Source organism: Durio zibethinus, chromosome 24 (genome assembly GCF_047325235.1).
Source record: "Durio zibethinus cultivar Kanyao isolate XHJ-2024 chromosome 24, ASM4732523v1, whole genome shotgun sequence".
Lineage (NCBI taxonomy): Eukaryota > Viridiplantae > Streptophyta > Magnoliopsida > Malvales > Malvaceae > Durio > Durio zibethinus.
Genome location: NC_143185.1, coordinates 3278854 through 3287800, shown reverse-complemented (window position 1 = coordinate 3287800; position 8947 = coordinate 3278854).

The window sequence follows — 8947 nt, the reverse complement described above, 5'->3', positions numbered from 1 at the left end:
TTTTTTATAAATACTCCAATATACTGGTAGTATTTAAAAAAATTCTTCTCACCTAGAGATTTCGTAAGCATCACTACTCAGAATACCTTTAAATCTCATCATTGGATAAAATTTTTTTTTCTTATTATTATTTTTTTTATCAATTTTATATTAATAAAAATTTATTTTGATAAAGTTAAACATTTCTACATGCATAAATATTAATAATAATTAAAAAAATCTTCAAAATATTCAAAATTTTTTTTTTTATCTAAATCGAACCAGACACGGGTCCGGTCGGTTTGATGGCTCGGTTCAATCTGGCGGTTTAGCGGTTCAAGCGTGGTCTGGTTCGATTTGACGGTTCAGTGGTTCAAGCACGGTCTAGTTCGATCTGGTCCGATTCAGATGGACCGGTCAAGGGCTGAAGGAGAAATGGGTCATCGGGTCGGATACGTGAACCCTGGGTCGGGTCACTAGTCGACACGCGGATCCTCAGAGGTTAAAACGATATCGTTTTGAGCATTAGTGAAACGACGTTGTTTTGGGTTTTGGCTGCTTATATAAAACCAAAAAAAAAAAATTTCGATCATTTTTTTCTTTTCTCCAAAAAAAACCTCCCTTTTTCCTCTCAGGCCAAAAAAAAATTAGGGACTGGTTGCCTGTCGTCACCACCGCACTGCCGCCGTTCGTCAGTCACCAGCCGCCGTCACCGATGGTCAAAAAGTCCCAAAAAAACCCAAAAAATCCTCATCATTCCCCTAAACACAAATCTGGGCTTGGTTTCTCCCGAAAGTATCCCAAACGACCCAGATCGGCCTTCAAAGTTTCGATAAAATTTTTTTTTTTTTGGTTTTGTGTGTTTTTCTAGGTTTTTTTTGTGTGTGTTTTTGTAGGTATATTTTGGCGCTGGGTTTCCCGTTCCAGGGGACTATTTTTTTTGTGTTTCTGCAAAAAAGTTTTCGACAGAAGCTTTTTTTTGTAAAATTTTTTTGCCATTTTTTTGGGTATTTCTTTCCTTTCGTTTGTAGATAACAAGCTCTAGTTATAAAGCTTTTTGGAATTCAAATCTCAAATCTTCTAGGATTCGATTCCTATTTTTTCAACTGAAAATTCATGCCTGCCATTCGTGATTGACGGCTTGTCGGTCAGCCGCTGGCAACTAGCGACGACGATTTTAGACTTTAGGGATTGTGCATTTAATGCACTAGATTTGAACCGGATAAAGATGAAGAAGAAGGGAAAAGAAAGGAGGAAAGAAAGAAGAAAGAAAATAAATAAAAAATGGGAAAAAATTAAATAAATATATAATAATAATAATAATAATAATAATAATAAATGGTGTTTACATGTGGTATTGGTAGTCACCACTTAATTAAAGTGTGAAAAAAATTGTCAAGGGTGTAAGTGAAAAAAATAAAATATTATCAGGGTATATGTGGAGTTTAACCTTAATTTTATCCTTTACAAATTCGAAAAGTTTTAAGTTTTTCCTACCATTACGTGAGATTCTTAAAAATTTTCTTTACTTTAAGAGCATTCAAAGAATACATTGGTTCATTTTAAAAAGTTTTATAATCGGATTTATTAAGTAAATTATAAGGAAGATTTCATTCTAGGATTCTTATTTTTCATTCTTTTAAAAAAAAAATGTCAATTATTAATGCTGAAATTTTTATCTATAAGACCTTTTCACCTAAAAGTTTTCTAAGAAATCAACCATTTTTTATTTCTTGTAATTTCATCATTAGATAATTTTTATTTATTTTTAAAATTTCTAAATTTTTTATTTTTTTTGTTAGTCTTTTATTAGTTGAAAACAAATGTCAATTATCACTAATAAAATTTTAATTAAATTTTTCATCATTCCGAAAAAATTTAAGAGAAAATATCTCACTTAAAAATTTTTAAAAAATAACAATTCTTGATATTTTAAAATTTCATCATCGAAATAATACCCATTTATTTTCAAAAATTACATTTTTTTCTTTTCATCCTTGATTTGAAAATAAATGTAACTTATTTTTTATTAAAATTTTCATTTAAATTTTCATCAATTCTAGAGAATTAAAAAAAAAAAACTTTTTACTTGAAAATTTCTAAGAAATCAACCATTTTTTAGTTTTAGAATTCCATCATCAGAACAATTTCCATTCATTTTTGAAATTTACATTTTTACCTTTTTTCTTGATTTGAAAGTAAATGTAAATTATTTTTTATTGAAAATTTCATTAAATTTTTTACCATTATGAAAATTTTAAAAGAAAACTTGTTGTCTAGAAATTTTTAATAAATCAACCATTCTGGATATTTAGAATTTCATTATTGGCATAATTATGATTTATTTGTAAAATTTAAAGTTTTTAATTTGATTTTTTGATTTATTATTTTTATTGAAAATAAATGTAAATTACTTTTATTAAAATTTTCAACTAAAATTTTCATCATTTTGAAGAATTTAGGTAAAATTTTCTTACCTATTTTTTTAAAAATCAACTATTATTCACTTTCTTAGAATTTAATCATGGGATAATTTATATTTATTTTCAAAATTTTTTTAAAAGTTTTTATTTGATTTTTAATTCTTATTTATTATTTAAAAAGATGACAATTACTTTTATTAAAATTTTTAAATAAACTTATCACCTTTATGAAACTTTTGAGAGAAAACTTATTATCTAAAAATTTCTAAAACATACCATTCTTGCCTATATTAGAACTTGATCATTGGATAATTTATCATTTATTTACAAAGTTTCATAAAAATTACATTTTTGAGTTTACTAATTATTTATTTTTGGCTAACCTATAACTCTTTATTTTTATTTATTATATTATTAAGTAATTTAAAATCTATTCTAATTTAGAAATTTAAGTTAATGAATTAAACTAAATAAAAAACCTAATAATAAAATAAAACAAATGAAAAAAAAAAAAGAGTAAAACATGTGCAATCACGACGAAGATGGATACATATAGATCCTGTTATTTTCCAAAATGATGCCGTTTAAGCTTGTTTTAAATATCTAAAATGTTATTAATTTTTAGTTTTTTTTCTCTCTCTGCTCTTAAACTTCGTGACTTTTCTCTAAAACCCAAAGAACTAAGTCACAAAATCCAGTGAATGTTTACAGTGTCGTCCTTCATATGCCGCCTCCAGCCGTTTTGCCAATACCAGAAAATTTAGAAGAAATGCTGCCAAACCCCTTAAATCTCAAATATCATATCAATTTTCTCAATCATGTGCAATCAAGATGATGATGATGATGCTGGGGTATATAGGGTTTGAGTGTCGGCTCAAATGAAGATTCTAGAATTTAAATTTTGTATTTAGAAATTTTATCTGCTAATCCAAATTTATTTTCAAACATCTTTAATCCGACTTCATATTTTCTTTTGCAAACTTTCAAGAGTTTTGATATTGATATCCCTGATCTGATTTCCATTTTTAATTTGATTTTTTATTTCACTTTTTTTTTTTTTTAATCAATATAATAAAATAAAATAACAAAAATAGAAAACAAATTGAAGCACGCAAAAAATGGTCCATATCAAAATGGGCCTCCACACCTAATCCAAAAAAAACTCTGGTCTGAATGATTGTAGTTCAAAGCTCATTTGCATCTCAAAACTTTTAAATGGGCTAAGATTAGAGATTAATTAAAAAATTTAAATCGAAAATTCAAATATTAAAAACTCTAAACTAATATGGATGTTAAACAATTACCTAAATTAACAATAAATTTTTGTGCAGCCAAGTATAAGAAAAAGAGGTGACGACAAATATCATCAAAGTTGAAGAAAGTTTTGTATAATAAATTTAATTTCAAGCCAATCACCTCACTATCATCTAGAAAGAAAGAATGCGCCCTTTCATGTTTCTATCTTTTTGCAACATTTATTGTTTATAATTTTCATTCCTGCACTTCTTGCTATAATAATGCCACTTCATATATAACAGGCTCGTTACAATCTGCGTGATACTTCGATGGGCCATTTTCTTTTAATATTTAATGATATCAAAATCTTGAAATTAAAATCAATGATGTGATTTATATAATATAATATTTTAAAGTTAAAATTATTCCATAGTAATGCTCTTTTCTTTAATTCTCTACATTAACAAAGGGTGCAAATGAATCATAGTCTTTACATCATGCATGCTCGCAATTAGGGTGATTGTTTTGCCATCTTAGATCTCACGTTGAGCTTCAATTTTAAATTGGAAAGAATTTTTTGTTTCTTTTTGTACTTTTTTCCCTTTTAGATTTCATTTGTTTCAATGGAGAACGATTTCTGAAAGTTATAATTTTCACAATTTTCTGTATTTGAATATAAAAAAATGACCATCAAAATCTATCTCCTTCACACCCTCTCTTTCCTACAACCATCAAAATCCTTCTTTGCTTGTTTCTCTTGCAGCTATAAAAATGCTCAAAAGCTACTTCTCCACAAGTTTTCATTTTGCAAATCAAACTAAAAACACTGGGAGAGACAGATTTGAAGAGAGGTATTACAGATTTTGAATACCCATAAAAGACTTCTCCACAAGTTTATGTTGGCCAACAAGATTTTGAAAAGCAATGAAATACCCAAGGTTTTATGCCTATTTTTTAGTGAGTTTTGAAGTGGATTTTGATAAAAAAGAATTGGAGTGTTGTGAGAAATTGATAATTGATTTTGATCAAGAAGAATTGAGAAATTGATGATTAATAGTGATATAAAAGTTAAAAAGAGAAGGTGGAAGGAAGATTATTGATTTTTATTTGAAACATACACGAAAAATTGTATTTTTTTTCTCAAAAATCATCCAAATAAAAAAAATCAATTTTTTTAGAAAATATCTTTTAAGGAAACTTTTTGTTTTCCTAAAGTGGCTTTAGGTTTAGCAATTGCGGCCTTAGCTATCATTCATTGTGTTTGTTATAAGGGTGTAATTAATCGAATTCAAGTCGATATAGTACTAAACTTGAATTCAACTCAAAATTTTAAGCTTAAAACTCAGTACGAACTCGATTGAATTTTATTTTTTTAACTCGAGTTCGACTCAAGACAAAATCGAATTACATGAATTTGTTCGATTAGGCTCGATTAACATATAAAAATAAATTTCATTCTTATATTCGATAAAATTTTGATTATTTGTACTCGAATTCGAAATATTTTATTAATTAAAATAAATAAAAATATAGTAAAAATAAAAACTCGATTAGACTCGAGAGCTATTCGAGTTTGATATAAAAATACTCGAATTCAAGCTCAACTCAATAATAATCAAGCCAAATTCAAGTTTTATTTGAATCAAATCCAAATAAATTATGAGTACTAATATATCATTCATACCCCTAATTAGTAATATTTTAGTATCATAAAATCAAATTTTTTAATTTTCAAAAGTTTGTACCATATTATTCCAAGATCATCATCTTATATATCATCATTGACTTACCACAAATTTGTAAGACCATAAACATGAAGGATGAGCTTCAATTTTAAATTGAAAAGAATTATGTGTTTCATTATGCTTTTTTTCTTGTGTGCTTTTTTTTTCTTGCCTTTTTGCCATCATTCATTGCGTTTGGCAATATTGTAGTATCATAAAATCAAAAATTTCAATTTTCAAGAGTTTGTACTATATTATGCCAACATCATCGCTTATATCATCATTGGCATACCACAAATGTGTAAGAGCATAAGCATTTCTATCAAGATGGTTTAAATGGTATTATCAAAAAACTTGTTTCAATAAATTATTAGTTAAGGTATAGTAAAATTTTGTTAAATTAAATTATCCTCTTATTATTAGTTAATTTTAGGTTGAATTCCCATCACAAAATTTTCTGCCTAAGAGGAGGAAGCGAGATTCAAAACAGAGAATTGGAAAAGGGAGAGACCTTGGAATTTTCTTTGCAATTAATGTATAGAAAACATGAAAGAAGAGACCTTAAGTGATCAGTTTTCTTGCTTTCTAAAGTACTCTAGAAGTAGGGGAAAAAAAAAATGTTGGAAAGGGCATATGAACATGCACCAAAATACAGGGAAAATAAAATTGTTCTTTGTCTATACCATCAAGGAAAAAAATTCTTCAATTTGTTCAAATGGATTCGGTTTCCCATTCCAAGTCACTGGACTTGAAAGACACTTAAGGTTTGTTGTTACTGAGAAGTAGCTAGTATTATTACTTAATTCCTAGACCTTTTGCACGAGTAATTACCACATTTAATATGACCTTTTGCATGGGCTTATCTCGTTTGAAAGATAGAACATTTCGAAGAAAGATAGAACATTTCGAAGAAAGATAGAAGAAAAGACTTCAACTCCAACAATTGGTTATTTTTTATCATTATTATTTTGTTTTGTTTAACTTTGGTAAGACTTGGACTCTTAATGTTTTCATGTAGCGAACTAACATCTGCTTCTTCTTCTTCTTTTTTTGGATTTTAATACAATTATCAATTATCCAAAAAAATTAATAAAGAGACAATGTCTAAAACATTTTGAAAGACAAATTTCCAGTTTTTACACAATATTTCATCTGTGGTATTTACTACAAGCTTATTATACATAGAATAAAATTGGTAACATTCCAACTATAAAAAATACATCCAATTTGAAGAAATTGTATGGTGGAGAAGAAAGAGCAAGTACATGTTATCCTTTCTTTGAACTTTCTTTGCAATAATATTATTAATCAATTAGATAGAGAAGACATTAAGTAAACATCCACACGCTATGGATATCAAATTTATCCAGTCATAGAAAAAATAGTAAATAAAATAATTATAATATTATTAAATACAATAATAAAAATTAAACAAAATATATATATATATATAAAAAAATAGAACAAAAAAAAAAGGGAAGGATGGCAGTGGTGCCTTCCCCGGCACCATTGCCACCACTGCCATCATGCCCTACCCACCGTACCTTACCATACCACTAATATTCTAGTTACCCATCCCGCTGGCTCGTAGCCATCACTGCCAGATTAAACAAAAACAATAAAAAGGGCATGGGGCTCGTGCTTGCACCCCATGCCGAGCCTTGTGCCACGTACGGTCGGAGCTCTATAAATAGAGCTTATAGTCGAACCCCAAGAGAAGGAACAAAAGGAAGGGACACTGCCAGAAAACCATTCTGCTAAAATAAAAAACAATCCCCTAGAACGGGGAACCTAGCACTTAAAAAAACCTGCAAAAAAAAAAAATCAAGTAAGAATACATAAAAAAAAGAGAGAAAAAGTTTTAACCGAAACTTCAAGAGTAGATCTAGGCCGTTTGGGTTGCTTTTTGGTAAAACGGAGGCCAAATTTAGGTTCAGGGAGTCGATAAGAACATTTTGGTGACTAGCGACCGGTGACTAGAGGTCGGAGCAGCTGTTGATGATCGGTCGATCACCTTAGAGAGAGAAAGGCTCTAAGAGTGTAGAGAGAGAAGGGGAAAAGAGAAAATGAGAGAAAAAAATTTTGGCTTTTATACAAACTGTTAAGGCCAAAATGATGACGTTTAAATAAAACCCCAAAACAAAGCCGTTTTAAACCCCAGGATCCACGCGTCAACCTGTCGACCCGACCCGAGGTCTGCTCAACCGACCCACAACCCAACTCACCCTTAGACCCAGATTGATCCAGTTGAACCGACCTAGACCAAGTCGAACTGCATGCGAACCGTTGAACCAACTGGACCACTCCTGAACCGACTAAACCCGCGTTGACCGATCTGGTTCAAGTAAATTTTTTTTTTCTTTTTGAATTTTTTTGAATTTTTTTATATATTATTTTATTAATATTTTGCGTATTAAAATATTTATATTTGTTATATTAAATGATGAAATATGTAGTTAAAATTTTTATAATTTTGTTAATTTTTAAAATAAACTTTAAAAACCAAAATAAAATAAAAATAAATTTAATAATAATACAAAACTAATAAAAAATGTAGGAAAATGAAATTCTTATCCGATGATGAGATTCAAAGGTATTTCGAGTAGTGATACCTACGAAATCTCTATGTGAGAATATTTTTTTAAATACTACCAATATATTGGAGTATTTATAAAAAATTGTCAATAAAATAAAAATTTTCCTTTTTTTTGGTTATAAAATGATAATAATAAAATTAACTAATAAATTAAGAATAAGTAATAAAAAATGAGAGAAAAGGAAATTTTATCTAATGATGGGATTCTAAAAGTATTCCGAGTAGTGATGCTTTACGAAATCCCTATGCGAAAATTTTTTTTTAATATTACTAGTGTATTAGAATATTTATAGAAAATCTTCAATATAATAAAATTTCATCAAAATTTCAATTGAAAATAAAAAAAAATCAAATGAAACAATTAATAAAATTACCAAAAAAAATAAAATGTGTGCATTAACATGGTAATATTCTGCATTGCATGCACAACATAATTTTTGTGAAAAGTAAATTCGGACCTATGAGGATGAGATTTTAAGGTATTCCAAGAAGTGATGCCTAGAAAATCTCTCGATGAGAAAAAGTTCTTCTAACATTACCAACGCACTGGAACATTTTAAGAATTATTTCAATAAAAAGGTTCAAATTTATTTTTCTTGAATAATTTTTTTTAAAATAAAAAAATTAAAAACCAAATTTCAATAAATGAATAAATCCAGAAAATTATTTTTCAAACACAAAAAATGAGACTATTTTTTTTATCAAAATCAAAGGATAAGACGTAGTTAATTGGTACCATTTTAAACGGGCACTGTGGGGGTGCTAATCCTTCCCCATACGTAACCGACTCCTAAACCCAAACTGTTACATAGACCTTAAAATTATCCTTTTAATAAATTTTAAGATTTCATTAAAAGGATATGTTTTAATAGGTGGCCAATCACACTTAGCCAAAAAAAGATTGGTGGCGATTCCGTTTTTCGTTCTTTTATTTTTGTTTTCAAATTCATCGAGCGGACACAAAATTGTTACGACAGCTTGACGACTCC